The sequence below is a fragment of the Cydia splendana genome, chromosome 19 (genome assembly GCF_910591565.1).
Source record: "Cydia splendana chromosome 19, ilCydSple1.2, whole genome shotgun sequence".
In the NCBI taxonomy this organism is placed as follows: domain Eukaryota; kingdom Metazoa; phylum Arthropoda; class Insecta; order Lepidoptera; family Tortricidae; genus Cydia; species Cydia splendana.
In genome coordinates this window covers 4,774,287-4,798,890 of record NC_085978.1, presented here as the reverse complement: position 1 = coordinate 4,798,890, position 24,604 = coordinate 4,774,287, and the positions used below count along the sequence as shown (strand labels likewise).

Below are 24,604 nucleotides of genomic sequence, written 5' to 3'. Positions count from 1 at the left end.
TTATGGCATGTGCCTCAAGCCTAACCGTACCAGGGTTCTCGATCCACGATCCATTAACATATTCATGGAGCTCATCGGATTCTTGCCGGCTGTCGGCTCACAAATCAACCTCATCTGCATTCAAGTGCCGCCTAGACACCTCTCAAGATATTTTATACTGCAATGTGTTCAGGTTCTGTCCTTCAAATGTTATAAGTAATGTCAATTACCGCTGTATTAAGGTGACGTTCGGGTAGCACCTGCAGCTGCTGACTGTAGCGGCATTACCGCTGGTGCCTTGACGCGGACGCTGTCACTGTCAATTTTCTTAGCTGCAGTTGGCAACCGAACGTCACCTTTAGGCTATATGATAATGAGGGTTTTACACGATACAATTAGTAGAAATTACAGTAGCATAGTATGTAGTATTTTTTTTCTGTCTAATAGTGCATATAACTTCTACAGAGCTAGTTACGCACTGACCTCGTAAAGACTGAACCTGCATGGGTAAAGCCGAAGTAAGGAAGTCTTAGCACTAGGTAAGAACCGACAAACGGTTATAGATAGGATTTGATTTGGAAAACAGTTTACTTACAATAACCACCATGAATTATTTTGGTTGGCCTCGAACCTAAGGGATACTGTCCTCATTTTACAGGCGCAATCGGTGCGCGTATCAGAATGATAAATTGAATTTACTCTCATCTCATCCTAACAGATAGTTTTACCAAGCAACACCCGATTAAATTAGGGTAATTCCGGGATAGATGGTCATAAGGGAGAGTTTGCCCATCGAAATATTTCATGGTTCTGATGGCTAGATGTCGCTAGTTCTTGTTTAGTACGCTTCACGTCATGCTTGGGAGCAAGAATGTGGCCAAAATTTTTGGGGATAAAATTGTAAAAGTACGTAATATCCTTGTTGATTGTTTTGACTAGTGCAAATATTTCTTAGAGGGTTCATATTTTACATGGTGGTGATGCTAGTGTCGTATTATAATGGTGTCATTTGCTTTTGGTGCAAAGTATACGGTTGTAGTTTTGTTCTAACCTAAATAAGAATGAAGTTCGAGTATCAACTTGTTTTGATTTTAGGCGTGGTCTTCTCTCCCGGACGAAAAGGAGAGATGGCCAGTTTAAGTTGGGGTATTATGGCCATATGGCCGTGAAGGCACACAGTGATGAAGATGTATCTATCACAGATTAGGTATTCCAAAGGTTATCAAATACCAGTGACGATGTCCCCCTATGCATGATAACGAATAAAAAAGGAAAATGAAGTTCATTTAGAAAGATAACTATTGCAGGTCTGGGAAAAAATATCACGAGCCTCTCCTCCTCCATGATTGCATTTTGGGCATTGAGTGCGCTGTTTGCTGGTATTAGGTGGCCTAAACGGGGTCTTAAGAAGAAAAGGGACTAGGGAAATAAAAAATAAAAATAAACATTATACTAAAATGAAGAGTTATGTTATGGCCGTCTCTCCTGTAATGGTATGGTCATCACTCCCGGACGCCTCGGGAGAGATAGCCAGTTGTAAAATTTTTTGAAACATTTTTTCAAGCTCATCGCAATAGAAATAATTTTGTTTGTTTCATTTTCGAAAGTTATTTGATCAATGTTTATGAAGAAACAAAGGTTTATTTAATTATACGTAAACTTATTTTTATAAAAAAACTATGGCCAACTACCCCAGAATTACTCTATTACAAAAAATCTGTCGTTAAGACTACAACATAATTGACGTGATCAAGTAGCTCGTTAACAATAAAAGAGATACGCCTGATATTGCTACTTAACAAGCTCAAGATAGTAAATCTAACATACAAATTGTACAAAAGGTCTCACGATGAAAACCGTAACGACCGCGAGATCACGCGCCGCCCACTAGCCGCCGGCGCGAGGTTACTCCATACGGGGGCCGGAGTTACGTGCGATATGATTGAAATGCTATTCGTGATCCCAGGAAAACGAAAGTTTGATTCAGATAAGGGTAATGAATAAACAGTTTAGAGAGGGAAAAGGTGAATCGGCAATTGGGTTTTCATTTTGTTTGCTTTTTTTGCCTAACCTTGTATAAATAGGTACTTCTATGATAGTAACATATCCGATAACACTTAAATTCTCCATCTTCGTTGCAGTTGGTTAGTTAGTAAGATTTTCAGTGTTTTTTGGGATACGTTTGCAAAAATCTACAATCTACGCTTGAGTAGTATTAGTCACACATTGGCAAGCACTTTCGAATCCTTACAGAGTTTTAAAATCTCAAAGCAAATAAAGGAGGGTCACCTTGTACAGCAAAAGATAAGATTAAATACGTGCAAACACCATGAGCATTGAGAGCAGCCTAGTCGTATTATGAAGTATGCTTTACAAACAAGAGCCATAACTGAATGCATTATCGAATAGCCGCCTCCGCAGACTTAATAGCATTCAGATTCGTGCGCTCTCCATCGATAAGGGGGCGGTGCAGTGATCAGCCGTTGCCAAATAAGACGAGTGAGATATCAAAGTGCAGGCGCTGCCGGCGGGTGATTGACGTAAATACTAACAGCACCCTTAATCTCATTGATATACCTTATGAAGGTGAAATAAGGTTTAGGAATGGTCAGTAAATTGTGTCTGTGGTACTTACCGAGAGCGCGGGCTGGGGCTGGGAAGAGAGCTCGCTCCACGGCCGCAGGAGCGCGCGCTCCGTGTCGGACCCGACGGCGGCGAAGCTCACTCCGAACTTTCTCCACAGCGAAAGTTCATAGAGCCTCTTCCAAGGGATTCCATCATTCTTCACGGTCTTCTTCTTGATGCTGCCGCGCAGAGACGGCTGGCGCACGAAGGGCTCCGTTGGAATACTGTTCTTGCTCGCACCGCGCCATGGAGGTTTCGTCCCGTTTACGGCATTTTTGCCGTTCACGACAGCTGCTGGTGAATTTTTCCGCTGTATTCCTATTTTGTTTTGGGTTGGCGTTTTGCGCTTTTCGTCAAACAGCACAGCGTTGGCTAAATCTTCGTCATTGTTGGAGCCATCAGATTTTACTTCATCTATTGTAACAACTGTAGTCTTTCTTTCCCTGTAGCTTCCGCGTAATGGTGTTCTACAGAAAGGTTTACTTTTATCACCATCTACTTCATCATGCATCGAGGAAATCACACTGTCATCGGCGTATCTCATGCGAGCAGTTTTCATTAATGACGCCTTCGTATTCTGAGAAAATAAGCGTTCACAGGGATCGGTTATTTTTGAATCCAGACGATTTTTTAATGCACTTTCAGAGTCGGTGTCGCTGTGACCTTCGTAAGAGCTGGTGCTGTTGCTGAACGACTTTGCGTAAGAGCCGTCATTATTTTTTATTGAATTTAGATTCTTGTCATCTTGTATTTCAATGATGCATTCAGTGCGGAAGGATTTTCTTGATTGGAGACTGGTGTTCGAGTCAGATTTGGCAAGCGGGTTGTGCTTGTGATCGGCGCATCCTAGAGCGTGCGCTTTGCCAGTGCAGTGCTTATGAATCTTAGCAAGAGCGGCTAAAGTTTTATTACCGCTGGGGGAGACCTCGTCTCCGCCCCGTAGCGATTGCTCAAACGATCCTTGGACGTGGAACATTCTTCATGCTTAATATTCCGCTGTTATATTCTCACGCGGCCGGCCCGCTTCGTTTGGCATTTTCTGGGGTCAGAGTTGAAACTGTATTGATCGGATCATAGCGAATGTCACTTGAATGAGAGCATTTACTAAAGTTACGGTGCAGATAGACGATATAAATCGTGAGATTACAGTGAACGTGGATCGATCATTAATTTTGTTAGTAAGCAGTTTGTTTTATTTAAAATAGAGGAATAAGAATCACCGCAAAAACAGTGCCGGTGGGCCATTAAATTATTGATAAATATTGTAATCTATTCATTCTTATTGTTTAGTAGATAACGCCATGTAGAATCAATAAAGCTATATTCCCGTTTAGGCAGTCAACTTGACGAATCTTTCAAGATACGACATACAAAGCGTAGATTAATCAAAGGCATCGAAGGTATCGATGTAGAGACAAGGAGCGTGGGCGTGACTTCGGCATAATAACGGTCGAGTCAGCCACTGGTCGCGTATTCTGATAGACTGCGCGAGCGCTTTCGAGTCGAAATCTCTACGGTCTAGTGTTACTTGACCTTTTAACTATGCAGAGTCGTAGAGCAAACTTTTACTAGTTATACTGGATTGTTAGAGCAATCGATGTCTGTACTCGGGAAGGGAATGGAAATGCCACCGCAGGTCACGCCACGCGTGGTGTTTCTGCACGCACTCACTTCTGTCCGACACGTCCAACTAAATTGGCCCTACCTTACTCAATTTTAAAGACAACGGCCATGTTAAGCCACAGAAGGGCCAATGGAAGTACCTACGTACTTAGATCTATCGCGTACGTTGATATACCTATATAGAACGCATTACTTCTAACCGAGTATTTTTAACTGAGCAAACCAGTGCAGTTTTCGAATATATACATTGTTTTAAGGACTTTTGGCTAGCATTTATATTTATACCTACTGCATGGTGACTTTGAAGCGAAACCATAAGCAAAAGGGATTAATTGCTTAGTTGTACATTGAAGCCAAAAATAAGAATTCCTATGATATATATATGATATTCCTTTGACGACCGGTCTGGTCTAGTGGATAGTGACCCTGTCTGCTAAGCCGATGGTCCTGGGTTCGAATCCCAGTAAGGGCATTTATTTGTGTGATGAACACTAATATTTGTTCCTGAGTCATGGTTGTTTTCTATGTATATAAGTATGTATTTATCTATACAAGTATGTATATCGTCGCCTAGTACCCATAGTACAAGCTTTGCTTAATAGTTTGGGGCTAGGTTTGATCTGTGTAAGATGTCCCCTAATATTTATTTATTTATTTATTTATTTATGATAACTAAAAGCTCCTATATTATTATAACAAGCCGATTTGAATTGATCATTCTGGGAGGTACTGTCCCAATAAATAATCAAAATGTACTGTTTTGTTATAAATTAGATATATTAGCAATCTATTACGCGAGCTGTTTGAACAGCTGGGAAACGAGTCTTTCCAACATGAAATTAGTTTAAGAATGTGTTTCGTAATTTTCGATATGAGTTTGTTTTATTTCACTCAAAGGGAAAATATGAATTGAACACTATCCGATTCGATTAACTTAAAATTAGTTCTTGAAACTATAAACCTTTGGGACAGGTAGGTATTCTCAGTAAACACAAAAAATAAATACGCTGCGTTCATGATTTTATGGTGCTATATAGGTTTGCAATAAGCATTCATATTTAGGAGACAAAACCTGGGTTGTACCAAATGTCTTACGTGAGTCACATGCTGTGTTCTGAAGACCAATATTTTGCTGTCAAATAGGTAACTTACCTCAGTTCCGAATACTTTAAGATAACTTGGCTCAAATAGATCAATGCGATTTGTCTACACAATGTAAAATCTACTAGTGCGGTATAGTCACCGTCAGATATACCTATTGGAGCGGCCAAGATGTTTATTTATTTATTTATTTATTTAAACTTTATTGCACAAAACATAAAAATAATGTATAAATGGCGAACTTAATGCCTAATGGCATTCTCTACCAGTCCACCATCGGGCCAAACAGAGACATGTAAAAATGGTGCAAGGTGAACAGAGGCATTTATTAGAACATTGGAAAACAACTGAACAACTAATAATTCTGATAAACTACATATAGAATACACAATAAAAAAAAAAAAAAAAGATCAAATAAAAGATGTTCACAAATATCCGACAAAACGTAGTCGTTTAAGTGCATGTTTTTGAGTATCTTGGCTGCTCCAACATATCTGATGGCGGCTGAACAAAAACACAGTAGTTTTAACTAATACATATAATTAAACCTAGTCCAGCCATTCATCAATGCTTGCAAACTTACAGCTGGTAATGAAAGGAAAAGCGACCGCAGTAGGTGTTCCGACATCTATAAATATTCATTATGTAATTGTGCACGTCGGATTAGATGACTAATCCTGCCCACGGAGATCGAAAGTGACAACAGCAAAAAAAATTGAAGCCAATATATTCGTACTTATTGTCATTCTAGTTAGGTCCTTATGCTACGTATGCAAAAGACGCGAAATTCAATAGACTAGCTTGGAACCGATTTGCGAGGTATTCGCTCTTTGCGCGATTGCCTATCTAGTGACAGACTTTGCACAGGATATGCTTTATGGGTCATACAATTACAGAGATTTAGGTGGTATGTAATTAGCCTTTCGTGTATCAATACTCAACAATGTGGGAACTCAGATTCCACATCAATAAATTAGATATCTACATTTGTTTTGATAATAAATGTATCATTAAGCGCAGAAATATGGTTGAATTATTTCATTTTACCTTAAATATTTTGATGACTACATGAACAGTTACTTATAACTTAAGCTTAGTTTTCGATCACTTAATCAAGTAAAAAATTCAGCACAAACCTTGTTTTTAAACCAAAATCTTTAACCCCGGAAGGAAGGCGTTTTTAGTAATTTTGATGCAACTCAAGTACATATAACTGATCAGAGTTACACATAAGGCTTTTTAATAGAAAACCTCGTTATCTAGTACACCTCCTGTTAATTTAGTTATCGCTGCGCACACAACGCTATCTGCTCTCACCAGACGTGGGAACGGGGCCCTATACCGTCACCTTCGGTAACCAACTTCAATTGAGGGCTCCATGTTGCAGTAGGTACCTAATGCTATAACAGCAGTTGAGATTCTAGATGGAAATTCTTCTTATTTTATTTTTAACAATCATAAACATATGATATAATTATATGAAAGGAGGAGTTTTTCGGAACTTATGTACGAAAATCATTTGATATTTACCACTAGCTTTTCGGTGAAGGAAAAACATCGTGAGGAAACCTGCATACATCTGCGAAGAAATTCAAAGGTGTATGTGAAGTCCCCAATCCGCATTGGGCTAGCGTGGGGACTATAGCCCAATCCCTCTCGCGCATGAGAGGAGGCCTGTGCCCAGCAGTGGGACGTATATAGGCTGAGTTATATTATATTACAGTGAAACCTGGTTAAGTGGGACCTGGATAAGTGAGAAACCTCTATAGCTGGGACTCATGGTGCGGTCCCGACACTTTAGCACTGAATTACCTCTGTTAGTGAGATAAAACGAACCTCTATAACTGGGATTAGTTGTTGTAATTTTATAGTCACATTTACCTCTATAATTGAAACAGATAGTGTATTTTACCTCTTTTACTGAGACTATATTTATAAGATTACATTTTCCTAATTGTTTTTTAGAATTGTATACGAATTACCTCTGTATCTGAGATAAGGTCAATCTATGACCTCTCTAACTTGGACAATATTGATCTATTTCCGTATTCTTACTAACTCTTAGTCTATCCACAAATTCCGCATTTGCTTAATTGTGTCTAAACGACTTCAAGTTTCATTTAGTTACTTTATGTAGTTACAACTATCGAAACGAAAGCTGAAATCTTGATAAGTAAAAAGAATAAACAAATTTTCATTTAACAAATTTCTAAGACGCAATGAAGTCCGTGTTGATTGAAAAAATCTATCCCTTGGAAAATCATTCAAAATACATTTAAAGAAATATTTAAACAGACTTAAAAAATATTTAGGGACAAGGATTACTTTACCTAAACATTTAAAGATAATTACAAAATACCTTATTAACCACCTCTATAACTGAGATATATCCTCTATTCTCACCTCTATTAATGGGACCCTCTGTAAATGAGACAGAAATTTATTTGTACCTGGCTAACTGAGAGCCTGGGTAAGTGGAATACCTCTTTAAGTGAGACAAATCTGCTCGTCCCTTGAAGTCTCACTTATCCAGGTTTCACTGTATATATGAAAGGAAGATCAAATTTGTTACTATTACCAATGTGATCACCTTCGCTATCCTGAATGCTAACTGTAGGTAACAAATACATTACAAGCATAAGGGAGAACCTTTGCAGCGCTTTGTACGTCTTTTTGCTAAGAAAAGAAGATTTACTGCAATAACTCAAAAACTACTGGACCGATCATGTTCGCTATAGTTTTCATTGAAAGTATTTACTTATTAAGCTTTTATTTCACGATGTTTTTCATATTTATTGGACCCATGGTACGAAAGTTAGAGGGGGGGGCCACATATTTTTTTCTTTAGGAGCGAGTATTTCCGTAAATATTAACTATATCAAAAAATGTTTTTTGGAGACCCTTATTCGTTTTGATATGACCTATCCAACGATACCCCACACTATATTATGACAAAGCAATTTTGTTTTTTAATCAGTGTGTCTAGTGATTTTATTATTGTAACATTCCAAGAGATAGCTGGACATTAGGGACATGTTAAATATATCCAGGCAAGTCGATCCTAATTACCAACTGTCTCAATAAACGAGTCGGAGATTAGAGATCACTAAATCGGTAATTCACGGTACAACAAAATGCACTTAGAGAAATACGATAGACGAAGACATCGTGTGTAAATATGCCTTGCAGTGATGTTAGCAATCTACATAGCACACAGACTATTGTACTATAGGTAAGTATATATAGAAAAAAGTTTTAAGATGTTAAAGTCACTTCAAAAGAAGTATGTATTAAGTATTAAAAGTAAATAAGTATTGCACCAAAAATTATACATTTACATACATGTACAAAGAAATTTTAAAGGAAAATAAGAACCAGGTAACAACAGGCGGTCTTATCGTTAAAAAGCGATCTCTTCCAGACTACCTTAAGTATAAGTTTCAAGGTTTTTTAGGGCCTATGGGTTTGGACGAACGAAATTAAAATTTATCGATGATAGTCCACTACATATAATATTACAATATGACCTTGATTAATGGAATGATAATAGATAACATTGTGCTGTACACAGTACTAATTAATTTGGCTAGGCTAGAACAACAATATCTAATCATATCGCGGTCTTGTAATTATTAATTAATTAAGGGTGTTGAAGCCTGGACAACGCTTTGGTACGACAATGCGAGTTACCTCTGTCTCTGTATAGTATACACTATACATACATATACATTGTAAACAGCTGACGGCCGGTTAAGGGCCAGTTGCACCATTCACACTTGACAGACACCGGCAGTTAACTAAAATTTCCTATGCAATAAAATTTAGCGAATGCTTTAACGGTGACAGACAGTTTGATGCAATCGACCCAAAAAGTGTAATGCCAAAAAATTTTAAAGGCCACGTTCGGTATTCCTACTAAATGTTCAATAATACGATTGTGACTGTCTGTAAACGCATGCAACGTCAACGGTCAACGTTTGTATGGGTAATGTTTATATTTATATGCAAAAACTACAAGGTGTTGCAAACAGAGAGACCTCGATTGATACCAGAACTAGGCTCTTCTTCGACTTTACCGCCTCCTCTTCCTGTGCTACCTATCAGTGCGTTTGTGACTCCCTCTATTAAAGTATTCACTGATTAACAGAAAAACTAATATTTCGGACTGTTATTAAATACATTAAGAACGGGTCACTCACGTATTTAAGTCGAAAAATACGTGAGTGACTCTTTCTTAATATATTTAATATATGTCTGTGTCTCATGTAAGTTTTGTTATTAATATTTCGTACTGTTCTTCGCCTGAGCGCTGCGCACGCGTTGGTCAACGCTTCATGCAAATTCGTCGGCGACACAGATAGCCAGCGTACGATATATTGAAATTGCTGTTGCATAACCCCAGTTTCCATTGTCAGTGCTGATCCGTCATATGAGTTTTATTCATGAATTAAAATGCCCTGAAATGGAAATGCTACCGGATTTAATGTCACTAATATTTTCTATTTAATTTTCATATTTCCTTACAAAGGAAAAATTCAATAAATTGGGTGACAATGCATTATGTTGCATTATCTTAATTTTGATTATCACCCAACTTACATATGTAGGTATGTACCTACAGATGTCGACCGTAATGCCTTGATATTACGGTTGAAACATGTCCACGCACTTTTGAACGCCAGTGTACATGTGAAGTTTAAGCTCAATCAAATAATGGAAAGTAAATTTAGCTTGCATGATTTGATCTGAACAAACATAAGTATTACAAACATTGCAAGTTACATAAAAGCTTGTAAAAACCACATACAAGAAGTGAGAGCATGTTTTCGGATAAGTACTCTATTTAGTTAAATAATGCAACTCCAGAATAGTAAGCGCCCTTAGATTACGGTATCCGCTGGTATAAAAGAAAATCTAATTTTTCCATACATTAAACCAGCGGTCGGCAACAAGCAGCCCGCGGGCCGCATGCGGCCCGCCAACCTCTCTCTTGCGGCCCGCGAGCCTGCCTGGCTATTTTGTATGTAATATTGACAAACGAAAATGTCTGCTAAAGTCACAAATATTACCAAAGTGCGGCCCGCGGCAACTTCGTTAACTACTATGTGGCCCTTGGCTGCTAAAAGGTTGCCGACCGCTGCATTAAACTATTGAGAAACGAGAAATATTGAAAAAAACATTCAAAGCCGCGAAAGTTGCGAGACGCGGGTTCAAATTCCGCGTTGACCCGATGGTCAATAATTTGTATTGTAATGTGGAAACAGGTGGAAACCTATTATCACTACACCTTATAAAAAACAAAGTCCCCCGCCGCCCCGCGTCTATCTCTTTCGAGTTAAACTCAAAAACTACGGTACGGATTTTCACCTATCAATAGAGTGGTATTTCAGGAAGGTTTAGGTGTATAATTAGTTAACCCGTTAACAGTGCTTGCAATAAGTTCTTGTTACTAGGCCTACATGAATAAAGTATATTTGACAGTAAAAACAAGAAAGTACCAATGGCAAATTATCAAACATCAAGGTCAGTCATGTTCATCTATTTATAGTTTTTATAGTTGCAAGTTACATAATGTCTAACGAGAAAACAAGCGACGATGAAATTTCTTATCAGTCTACCACGAATATTATGTAAAACTAATGTTGAAATCTAGTTTCAGATAAACACGTAAGAAAATCAAAACATGACGTAGCGTAAAACCTAAAATGTGACTCTCATAAATTTTAGGCAAGTTAGGGCTTTAACTTTGTAAACAATTTAATCAAATTAATTACCTACCTATGTAAAAATCATACATTGATATGGGTACCTAAGTGTCATCCTTAAAATAATAATATCTACTTATATTTAATATATGTTTTTTAAGCAATCCTTGCTAAGATCACTTAAATTTTTTAAACCAACATTAGATACTTGTTTTTTCGCTCATCGTCGTTATTTTTATAATATTTAAGTGTTGAAAAGTTCAAGAGCGTGGCCATTGACCAAACGGGAAAAATATGATTTCATTTTATTTTTGTCTCCAAAACCCTAAAATATCAGCCCAAATTGACACTAAATAAATTCCTTAGCTAAATTTCCGTTCGACGGCAAAGATCTCGTAAAATCCGCTGGCAGTCCAATTCGAACGAACATATTTGAATCATTTTATTTAGTTATAGTGTTTTTCGCTCGTACATATCCGTACACGTATTGGCGCGGGCGAGACGCACGATAGCTAAGATGATTCCAATATCAATCTGATGTCAGCGTGCGTTCGAATTGGCCTGTGTGAGTCCTTGGCGCGGCGCGGGCGCAAAACAGGGTGGAATAATTTATGCAACGGCCGATCGACAATGCCGACAGATTTTACGCTCACACGTTGAATACTAATCGTAATCATGTTGCTATTCAATTATATATTATAGTTTTTATTTGGGTTTTTTGGGCCCTGTGGATGGCAGTTTCGAAGTTTGATAAGATCGAAATATGTAGTAGGTATATTATATTGTATTACTGGCCGAGGTGTGTATGCTATTTTTCTGTTCGACGGAACCGGAAAGCGGCCACTTCGTTTAGCGCTTCGAAAGTTGACGTTACGCTTTCCGCACGGAGAACACAAAATACCTAATTTACGATGTAATATTGTACACGTAAAAGTTTGAGAGACATTTGTTATTGTGACGCGGAGAATGGTCAACGGATTTGGATGAAATTTGGCACATATAGGAACCTGGTATTTGACAAATCTTGGTACTCGGTAGATCAGTATTTATTCTATACGTAAGAGGGTCAAAAATCAAGGGGTAAAAGTTTTGTATGCGAATTCGATTAAGGAATGTGGGCGAAATCGCGAGTAAAAGTTTGAATTATAAAAAAAATAATCAATTAAATGTCCCATAAAAAAGAGTCAATGAACATTACAGAGAACATTTAAGAATGTGTGACTTTGGGTAGCCTGGCCTGGTAGCCGTGTAGGTGAAGCAGTTTATAGTTCATTCTATCAAATTGAACATATAGTGTGATATTAAGACGGGAACCCGATAAAACTAACTTCATTATCATAATAAAATTGTCTATTATTAAATTTTATTATTTTAAAAATAATTAATTAAAGAGCCTAACCGCGATTGAGCCGGCCGCGATCACGTCTTCTAAGAATTAATTATAATTGAATATCGTAAATAATGCAGTAACGAATAAATATCACCGCTTATTATAGTGAGGATGCATTAAAATTCATTAAATTAACGACACGCGTGGGCTTGCGGTTGGTTTACACCGACAGGGACGGGCACGACACGTAGACGACGCCGTGGCGACATTGAGGGCATCTGAGCATCGCCATCGTCAGCAAAGAATATGTTAAACTTGGCTTTTGACGTGCAAACGACTGTGTCCGTGCAAGTGACTGTGGCTACGGCCATATTGTATCTAGGTATTTGTTTCCACTATTTATGATTAAAGTGGGACTGGGCTGGTCATGTCTGCCGAATGCCGAGTGAGCTGTGGGCCAAGATCGCCACAGAGTGGCAGCCCAGCTCAAAACGAGGATTTGGCAGACCACGTCGGCGATGGCGAGACGAGTTAGACTCCTTTTTAAAGGAATGGCCAGAGACTCCACAGGATCGGGAAGGCTAGAAAAAGTGGGGGGACGCTTTTGCCCAGCAGTGGGACATTATAGGCTCCCAATAATAAAATAAAAATAAAAATAAAATGACTAAGTAAATCATATTCGTGGGAACTGCAGCACAGTAGGTAGTGGTGTTAGTTTATCACTACAAGTTTTTTTACTTTTTTTTTAGTTTATTTTCTAACAATACACAATAAACAAATTTTGCAGCCTTGAAATTTCACCAAACTGCAGAACAGTTTGTTGATTTAATATCGCCCAAGGTTTTTCATGTTATCCTTTTCGAAGTAGCCAGACATAGTACCGGTGGGCTTACATTGTAGGTATTTAAATTAAACCATTTCAATTTAACAGTAACCGCAAACCACAATGGTCTGTTTTATTCTTAGAATTACGCGCTTAATCCAGTACCTATTTAAATGACACCATCGTGAGTACCATGAGGCGGCACGGCCTCGTATAAAATAAAAGTCAAAACGAACGGCTTAATTAAATATTTGGTGAAAATTTAAATCAAACGACACATCGGTTGATGGTTCGAAAGCCACTATGCATTCTTAAAGTGACTGAGTCCAAGTTTAATAAGAGGTAGCCCCGACATATTTCTCAAATTTTTAGTTTTTTAAATAATAGAACACATCACATATTGTTGCGTGTAAAGCCAATTTGGAGAGTGCAGAGTTTGATTTGTGTTATTATAAGTACCTATAGAAACACTACTATATAAATTATAAAGGAACTGAAATAATCATACACGAAAGAAAAAGTACTTAACCAAGACCTCCAATTCCCAGGGCTGGAATCGAACCAGCGTCCTCTGCATTCGCGGCGGATGCCTAAACTACTCGACCATCCAAGTCACGGCGAAATGGGTCGATTTTCTAGAGCCTATGCAATTTCTTGAGCAAATATTATATTAATAAAACATATTGTTCATATACATATATATGTTCATATACATATATTCATATATATATGTTGTGGATAGTGACCCTGTCTGCTAAGCCGATGGTCCTGGGTTCGAATCCCAGTAAGGGCATTTATTTGTGTGATGAACACTAATATTTGTTCCTGAGTCATGGTTGTTTTCTATGTATATAAGTATGTATTTATCTATACAAGTATGTATATCGTCGCCTAGTACCCATAGTACAAGCTTTGCTTAGTTTGGGGCTAGGTTTGATCTGTGTAAGATGTCCCCTAATATTTATTTATTTATTTATTTATACAAGAAATATTAAAACAAAACAATTGCATCTGGAATTCGGGAGGAGTTGTTTAACCACGGATTTTTGAAGCTATGCCTACTTAGAATGCGCGTTCCTTTTCAGGATATCAGATAATCGCTTCCTTTAAGGGAAACTTGATTTTAATATAGCTTAACCCTTTGGGTTAATCACCGGTTGCATTTACCAATGCGGGCAGAACGAGGAGCTTTTCAATAAGATTTACCTTCTCATTAGCATATCATTATTTAATGTAGACAGTATCATTGCTTATATCTTATCGACTGTAATAGACGCAAAAGCCTGTGATGCTTATCTCTTACAATCGAGATAATTATCTCATGAACATCTATCGACAGTTTTATCTGGCTTAATATAAAAGTGTGCGTATCGCAGGAGTCCACTGATGAGCTTTGGAACACTATCAGTGTCTACGTCAGAGTAGGTATAGATACCTTAGGCTGCATTTCCACTGAGGCAGAGATGAGAGACGTGCGGAAATCAACCAATTGCATTGGTTGTAATCCAGCGGAGCAGAGAAGAGAAACAATTAATGATATGTCTGTCCTATACTAAAGACAGAAACTAAGGTAAATAGATTTAGGGACATTTCTTGTGTTGCATGTATACCAAACTACGGACCTAACTTAATTATTCGCGTGGGTTTGTGGCTTTTACTTTTATGTATCCGGTCCTCGAGTTTCATTTCGTCTACAAGAAAAAAAAAAGTTAAAACAATATTTTTATAAATCACGTCACTCATTACATCTCAACTACTGTTTATACACCCGTCATTTAAATGCTAATCGTAATCGCAACACCTGCTTATTAGCATACACGTATTCATATTTCAAAACGTAGAATTTCTATGTCAAGTCTAGTGTCATACGTCCTTTTCTTTCCTAAGGAGTATGGATAGGACAGAGGTAAGACAATGCAACGAATCGATGTACAAGACAGTAATATCGGTAATTCTGACTCGTTATCCTTCACATCGCCCGTGGGGTATGGCAAATGTCAAATGTATTTGTTACTGTGTGTTGCGGTGGAAAATCTTAGGTACTTAGATGTAAGACTTCATTGTAAAATGAAATAGCGGTTACACAAACATTAAAATGCTGAAATGATACCTGTTTCACACACAAGGAATAATTTTTGTTCAATCAAACACTGGGAAGTAGTTCTAATTTACATAACCAATTAAACATACAAAGTGAATCTGAGTAAAAGCATGTAAAAAAAAAATAATGCAAAAATATTAAGAATTGAAATGAATGTAGGTGAGATGCAGACAAAAAATTATTACCATTCATGAGACTAGTTTTAGATGAACCAGTAATTCAAGTGATATTTGCAATTGATGATATCTTAGCAGATGCATCACCGCCCAATTATAATAATTGTGTACACACAGTAGATAATCCTGTATAGTTGGATATCAATTACTAAGCTAGGTCGCAACTCCATTACGAAAACAAGATATTAAAAAGCCATCATAAAAGCAATTCTGATTTGACTATGGTAACAAACGCAACTCGCGTTCCAATAAATAGAGATGTCCAAATTGCATAAATTGATTTGGTAAGAAAACGGGAATTCACACTGCGCTAATGAATAAATTAAATAGTGAAGATCTGTGGATAGATGCAACTTTCGCAGCGTCGCGTTTTAATGGACTAAAATAAACACCAGAAGAACGGATATCGAAGCTGACGTTTTATTGGGCACCATCGGAGTTCCGCACCGAAATAGAGACAAAGATCCGGTCGACAAAGGCGCGACATAAATGGGAATATACACTTAAGACGCTGGTGATAAAGTGATATTTGGTGGAAAAAAATTCTGTCACCAACAAAATTTTAAAGAGATAATATAATTTTTGATTTGTGAATATTTGAAAACTATGAGTAATAAATAGAATTGTCTATGATAAATCTATAGTTTCGAATGCGTCGGACGCAAGATCGGTTTTTAAACAACATCAATGCAATTTAAATTGAGTTATCATAAATTAGCATGGGAGAAAACAAAGCCCCCGCGCCGCCTACGCCTCAAGTACAATACTCGAATTTCACAGCTGGAGCTACACAATGAGACAACATACGTTTTGCAACATAGTTTCACTAATATTATGCCGAAATTAGCGTGAATTTTTAATTGTTGTACTTCTGAATGACGGTGACAGCGAAAGTGACGCACGAAATTCGGAAGTCAACAACTTACTTGGATGTTTTTGCACAAATAACTACCTACATCTACCTACTATGTAGGTACAGCAAAGAGATGTGCAGAACCAAATTTCTGCAAATACGACCGTGTGTTGCCACTGGGCTCATTTAGACGATGCGAGAACTTGCATGCGAGTTTCATTACATTGCGGGTTTTGATCGGTCGGTTGGATTGGACGTAACCAACAGTCCGCAATGTAGCTAAAATCGCATGCGAGTTCGCGCACCGTCTAACTAAATCAGCCCTCTCGCAACATAATTCTCTACCTATTGAAATATGCTCAAATAATCGGAGACTTGAGCATGCTAAACTCCTATTTGACCTTTAAAGACACATTAGACAGAACAATGTATAAAACTCACTTCAAAAAATACTGATTCAGGTACTGCTCAGGTACTGCTGATTCAAATCTAGAGAATTGTAGGTACAGAAATATCTGGTGGAACAACATTAAGGAACAAGCTCCGGGCAGGTGCAGTTAATCAGTTGACACTCGACTGAACCAACATATCAATGCTGTTGTTTTAACATTAGCCCAGATACCAGAGGGCCTACTGCGAAAATACGATAGTTGAAATTTGGATAACGAAATTTGAATTTTCGAAATGCCTGCTGTCTATCACTCTTGCATATTCCGAACGATAGACATATGTAAATAAAGAAATTTTGCTTTTCGTTTTTCTCGGAAGGCCCTCTGAGTTTAACAGGCACAACAGGTATTCGTCATCTCGATTGGATAAAAGGAATGACGAATACAAATACATACAATTTATCTGCTCGGTCTAAGTTATGGATGTCTATGATGACCTATACCATAACGTTTTCTTTTGTGGGTTAAGGGCTGATGAAAGGTTATCTTAGAGAATTTGACTATAAAAACGCAACAATGCTAATTGCCAATCAATAATACTTTCTATACGTGAGATTTTCTGTTTTAACTTGTGAATTTTTGTAATTGAAAACGATCTTCATAAGTTTCATTATAATTATCTGTGTTATTATTATACACTGAACAAAAGAAACCGGACAAACGAATAAAGTTATAGCTGAATGCTAAGGAAAGATATAGAATAATGATTATTGACTGTCACATATTCTATTTATAGGTACTATCAATGTTTGACAATTTCCTTTTACATTTGCCTCCTAACACGTATCTATAGGAAGTCATAGTTCAAGTGGGTTTTAAGAAAAAGCATCTCGCCCACATCAATTCTCTATTAAAACTTAAACCTTCTGTCCAAAACGAACGTCATTAATTTCAATGACAAATATTTTAAGTTAGTTCCTTTCCGGTAAAGTCCAAGTGACATTCGTAGTATTGGCTGGCCGTGGGCGGTATTCGAGTGCAGTGAAATTTTTGAGCAAACACTCCACTTACCGAATGCATACGTTTGGACTTGGACGCTTGAACTCCAGTACATGTCAATAACTTTAACCTGTATAACCTTTTAAAAAGCCTAGTCAATTATACACGAATAAAGAAAATTCGGAAATAAGTCAGTAAGATAGTGACAAATTGAAAACTTCACGAGTTAATTTAAGAGGTATTTTGTAGGAAAAAAGTATAGGTAGATAGGTGGTAGGTAGGTACTTATTTACAAGCAACATTTTTTGTCTTCTTGCGTCAATATAATCATTTAAATAACCTGAGTAGTTGACGTTTTCGATGAAGATAAAATAATAATCTTAAATATTGCATGCCATATTGGACATTGATCTGATAAACTCCCTGTTTTTAGGGTTCCGTACCCAAAGGGTAAAAACGGGACCCTATTACTAAGACTCCGCTGTCCGTCTGTCCGGCCGGCTGTCTGTCTGTCACCAGGCTGTATCTCATGAACCGTGATAGCCAGGCATGCAGTTGAAATTTTCACAGATGATGTATTTCTGTTGCCGCTATAACAACAAATACTAAAAACATAGAGTAATAAATATTTAAGGGCTCCCATACAACAAACTGAACAAACGTGATTTTTTTACCGTTTTTTGCGGTGGCATGGAACCCTTCGTGCGCGAGTCCGACTCGCACTTGGCCGGGTTTTTAATGAAGCCATGTTTCATTAAACTCAAACTGCTCGAGAAATAAACATATGACGAGATAAAATGAGTTAATCGGTCCATGATCACGGTTGACCACATGTTGTCTTAAGGTGACCATAATAGTTAACTGCACTAATTATTTATTTCCAATCGTTAGCCTTCGGGAATCTAGTTTACCTACGGTTTACTATTGATTAGATTTAGATTCATTTATTTCTCAATAAGTATTACCTGTTTTTATTACAAACGAATATAAAGATGAATACATATTAAGATAATTAATGGACGGTAATAGGACATTAAGAATGGCAAGCAACTAGAGTATGGTATAGGATTTAAAAAAAATGTATAATTTCTTTTATCTTTTGGAAGTATTTACAGATTTTGCCACCATAGATTTTACATGTCAATCCTACGAATAGTGTCAAATACTTGTTTATTTTGAAATTTGTGACCTGAAAGTTAGCCCTTTCGGACCAATCTCATTGAACAGAACTAGAGACAGGTAAAACCTTTGCTAGCGCCACCTATAAAAACCTTTACAGTTGTTAACCCCACGGCGTTACCAATTAATGATGGTCGCGTTAAGTAGCTATACCCCCAATTCGTCGAGGTTTGAAATACGAAGCTATCCATATGAAGTAGGTATGTATGATGAGCCTTGATAGGTAATGGTATCAGTAGGCACACATGCACGTTTAAAATCATCATAATCCCAGTCCATAATTAAGACGAAGACATTCTTCGCATTAGTAACGCGATATCTGCAATTCCATTTAAATTAGGTCTAATCCCATTTGGCTCGAGCACGGAAATAGGCCGGCACGAGCCACAGGCCAGTCAAGCCAAGTCGAGCCAGTAAATCCTGTGCCTTTTATAGGAGCACAGTTTCGTTCCAGGCGCGCCGAGACGGTATCACTGCATCACTGGACCATTAATTGAAGTTTTTGCGGGATATAAATACTTGGCGGGGATGGGTTAGGACGCAATGCGAACTGTTCTTTGCTTTACAAAAAAACTAAATTTATTACTTAACTATTCTTATTTATATATTTATCAAGTATTTCTCGTGACCTTTCTAATGAACCTAAACTCGATGCTACCTTCCGACTGCATCATCAGATCAGCTTCCTATCAGATCAGCAGAAGGAATTGCTCCAAATTTCAGCTGAACCGGTTAATAGGAAGTGGTCAATATTTACATAAGTTATTTTTTTTTTTCGCAACAACAAGTTTATTTAAACTACAACAAGGAAAAGATACCTATATGAAGAGAGGTTCGTTAATGGTAGTGGTTGGTTAGGGCTGCCCCGTCGTCAAAGCCTAGGAATTTATTTTTACCTAGGTTAAAATAATTAGAACAAACTTATTTTTGTATTGAGCAAAAATAAGTTTGTCTTTTAAATCTGAACAATTTGAAAAAGCAATAATGTACATAAAATTACACACAGTACATACTGAGCTATAAGTTTTTCGGAAATCATGTACAAAATGTCATTTGTTATTCTTCAGTTGGCTTCCGGTGAAGAAAAAACTTCAGAAAACATTGATGAGAACAAACAACATGGTATGTGAAGTAGGTACCCAATTTGAGTGGATATAGCCCCTAAACCTTTTGGAGGCCTGCACATAGGTATGCAAGCTGGCGATTAAAATGATAATGAATATATTATGACGATAACTTTACACAACTTAGTCATTATGTGTTTCTAAATAACGGTCGGCAAGTAACATAAATATTTTACGACTGTCATTTCATTTACATTCGCGAATTCGTCAATATATTACAAAATGGAGACTAATCTCAAAAACATGCACAACATCGGTACAAGTTAATCTTCCAGTCCGTTACCTAATCAATTAGGCAAGTAACGCGTAGAATTAATCACTGTGTCACAACGAATTTGTGTGTAACAGCACGAGAGCATAGAAATGTCACTCAGACATTGTTACGGTAGCCTGTCAAGAAACTAGAGCTGTCAAGCAGCTTGACAATTGTTGTCAACGTCGATCTGCACCGTAACATAGCAAAAATATCTTGTTATTTATTTCTTAACCACATAAAAAAACACTAACCACAATTTCACACTGGCACTTTATAAAACACTCATTAAATAAAAACTGTTAAAAGTTCAAATTTGAAATTCGAATAGAATTAGGTTCGCGCGTCGGTTATAGCGCCGGCGCGTGCGCGACGAGCACGGTGTGGATTTTAACTGTTTACGCTTAGAGGAGACTCGCGAGATAGGTACGAGCGATGCAGATTAGGGTGGACCCAGGTGTAGGTTTTAAGAGCGGTTTGAGATTTGTGAGAAGTGATTATAAAGTTGCGACTTTTTAGTTGTTTATTTTTAAATCACATAAAAACTAACATATGGAATTAAGTACCTAAGTATCTAAGTATGATATATCTATTGATAATTATTTTAGAGTGATGATTAGGAGTTTTTGATCTTTTCATATACTTATTTTATTTTTAAAGGTTTTGGGTCATCAAAGTACTCCCATCTCAAAGGCCGTCAACGCACTTACAACCTCTCTGGTGTTGCAGATATTCATTGGCGGCGGTAATTGCTTACCATCGGGCTATACGTCTGCTCGTTTGCCTCTTATATTATAAAAATTAAGTAAGTAGACAGTCAAGGTGCATAATTCATGTTGCGTAGATCATATTTTAAGTAAAAGGCTAAGTATTGTGTAAAACGCTCCTAAGTATGGTATCTCCATATATACTTATGTACATAAATCTCATACATTCTCTTCAGATGACCTGTAACAGCTGCGAATATGACAATAATATTGATATTTAATACGATCCGAATTTGTAGCACTGGCGGTGTGTATATTGAACTCGATTCTCATCGATTTTTACCCAGCTTTTTACACTCCACTTCCCAATATCATTGACAAATCAAACAACAATAGCAACAATTCAACATAACCCTATACCCCCGGTCAGTCAATTAAACACTGGGACAAAGGCGGCAAGGAACGGATTCACACTCCATCGGTCGCCACCCTAATGGTATGGAATTAGTTTCATATGTGACAATGCGCAGACCAATGTTTAAAATATTTAAACACAGAGTTTTTAAATATTTTTCCTAAGTAGAATTAAAAGTATACACGTATTGTAAAATTTGTATATTTAGTCATTTTATTCGCAATATGTCGCATTACCAAAGTGGAGATTACAAAAGTGAATAGAGTTAGACCAACAAAGTCTGCAACGATTTTGATAGCATACGCAGTGCAACTGTTATTTCGTCATAATTTTATACCGGGTGTGGCCTGTAACACGAGCAAATAATTAAAACATAGATTGTACGCCTCAAACGGTGACACTTTTGTTCAACAACTTTTAAAAATTATGAAGTATTTAGAGTCCCTATTTTTCATACAAAATAAATATTATCTTCAATGCACGCCATCGCCACGCCATATCATTATGATTGACGTTGCTTGTCACGCCTTAAACATAACAAAATTCGCAATACATTGCGTCTTAGAATAAACTTTAAAGTGTATTATTAATCAAACCACAAGTTATTTAAAAGTAGCTGAACAAATGTTGGTCAGTATGAGGAGTACAGCTTACATTTAAATTTTTTGCTCGTATTACAGGCCACACCCGGTAGAAGTCTGACATTTAAAATAACCACTGAAAAACGCTGGTTTCATCCTACGAATTTCAAATTAATATAATAAACAGCCTACTTAAGTAGTTTATAACTTTGATTGATTTGATTTGATTTATTTATTGATTTCAGATAGGATAGGTAGGTACGTACTCGCCTAATCTTTCATCCTATTTACATCCATATAAATCCCTAAAGTCCTGATGCAACTAGGATTATACACATTAAAATACGTATATTTTTTTATCACAAAACCATCAGACCGCCGGAATCTCCAGTATTCCACAAAGAGATCCGAATGGCGATGCAAGAATTAATTAATAGTACCATTATGTCGGCAACCTTTATTTATAGAGTAAATACTCAGACGGCTTTGGGGCGGTTTTATTTTAGTTTCACGCTTCTATAAGGAATAATGGCCGCGATTTTGCGCTAATTACAGTTGATTAACTCTGGGTGTGGACCATCTAGTGTTCTGCGGCGTTCTAAAGTTAAGTACCTACTACCAGATCTTAAAAGGATCTCGACTTTGTATTGCCCATTAGGAGCAATCACTAGTGTCACCAACGAACACTACTCTTTTAATCTTTTCTAGTTCTGAAAATATTAGTAGAGTCTGTTCGGAAAGAGAATGTATTGGGCCTCATACATTCCACGACTCTTATCCTTCCGCACAGACTCTAAGCCGATTTTTGGTCTCTGCTGGTTTATTTTCGGTTGCAATAAGTAACATTGAACAAGCCCTGAAATAAAAGACAATCTCTTCTTTTGTTCTTAAACGATTACATAGAACGTCTTCTAAATGTATGTGTGCTATCTTATCAGTTAAGTTCACAACAAACTCATACAAGACGAAGCTCAAACAAAGAGAGCTTTTGATAAGAATGGTATTTTGTGCTTATATTACTTATATTGTATGCCTTATCGCGAGCTATAGCTGGTTTGTTAGTGCACACCGTTGTATGGGGACCTTGCACTTTGAGACTATGCGCTAAAACTTGGCACAGTTGGTTCTTAGCTGGTCCTGAGCAGATACAGACCGGGAGACATCGAGAGCCACCTCTCATTTAGTGGGGGGGAGGGGGAGAAGTTCGGCGCCGCCGCGCTTCACTTGGAGCAACATTTCTCTAAAACTATACCTATTAGGGCATGTGATATATCATTTTCGGATAAATTAAGGATGAGAAATCTATTTTTAGAACAAAAACAATGCACTTACTAACAAAAAAAAGCATAAAGTAGAAAATACTAAAAAACGAATTTTAGCTTTTTTTATAATTACCATTTTTTTTTTAAAAGCGTTGCAGGTATCATCACTCTGACTCACGCTTAATATTATTTTTTATCTCCCATTTATCAACAGATTTGTATAATAAACCATATATTCTTTTAAACGTAATAAATGTAGCTTTACGACTATATTTTTTGTTTTCAGATACCTGCAACGCTTTTTAAAAAAAATGGTAATTATAAAAAAAGCTAAAATTCGTTTTTTAGTATTTTCTACTTTATGCTTTTTTTTGTTAGTAAGTGCATTGTTTTTGTTCTAAAAATAGATTTCTCATCCTTAATTTATCCGAAAATGATATATCACATGCCCTAATAGGTATAGTTTTAGAGAAATGTTGCTCCAAGTGAAGCGCGGCGGCGCCGAACTTCTCCCCCTCCCCCCACTAAATGAGAGGTGGCTCTCCACGGCTCCCGGTCTGTATCTGCTCAAGACTAGCTAACAATCAACTGTGCCAAGTTTCAGCGCATAGTCTCAAAATGCAAGGTGTCGTGCACTAACAAACCAGCTACTACAAAATGCTTTTGACACAGACACCTATTGGAATAAATCTAATTTATACTGGGTCAAGCCGATCTTGTCAGTAGAAAAAGGCGGCAAATTTGAAAAATGTAGGCGCGAAAGGATATTTTCCCATAGAAAATTTGAATTTCGCGCCTTTTTCTACTGACATGATTTGCTTGACCCAGTATAAATTTACATTTTAAAAGCTTTTAGTATAGTCTTTTTTCGTGTACAGTTAGCCCAGTTAGTTTAGGCACATTTACTAACTCGACACACTCGAAAAGATAATCTATTTGGAATATTTGTCTTAATATGGCCGCCCGGTCCGCTAGCTGGCGCGGTTGCACGGAGCGGGTAAGAGGTTTAACGAAAAATTGTATGAACCACGCTAACTGGCGCGGATGCTAAGTGACGGATTGTACCTACAGCTACAATACAATGGCACCCGCGTGCGACCGTGCTTGCATCCGCTGCGTGCACCCGCGCCAGCTAGCGGATGCCCTATTTATATCATCCCAAAAATTGTTAAAGGTTGAATCTTATAAACTCTAAAGACATCTTTTGGCAACACTAGCTTAAACCTTAAGAAATACATCAATATCGACAATATCTACAACAGATGATGTGACCAATCTATCTGCTATCATCATATCAAATTAAATAGTTTTTTTTTTTAAACTTCACAATATTTTTACTTTCAAACGCCATCTAGTGATCACTTTACGAACTATATTCA

The 24,604-nt window shown here is 37.3% G+C and overlaps 1 protein-coding gene across 1 annotated transcript in view; it reads right to left on the bottom strand.

Moving 5' to 3' along the window:
- LOC134800279 (unconventional myosin-XVIIIa-like) overlaps positions 1-24,604 on the bottom strand; it is a 142,109-nt gene that overhangs the window by 57,931 nt on the left and 59,574 nt on the right. The window lies entirely within an intron of this gene.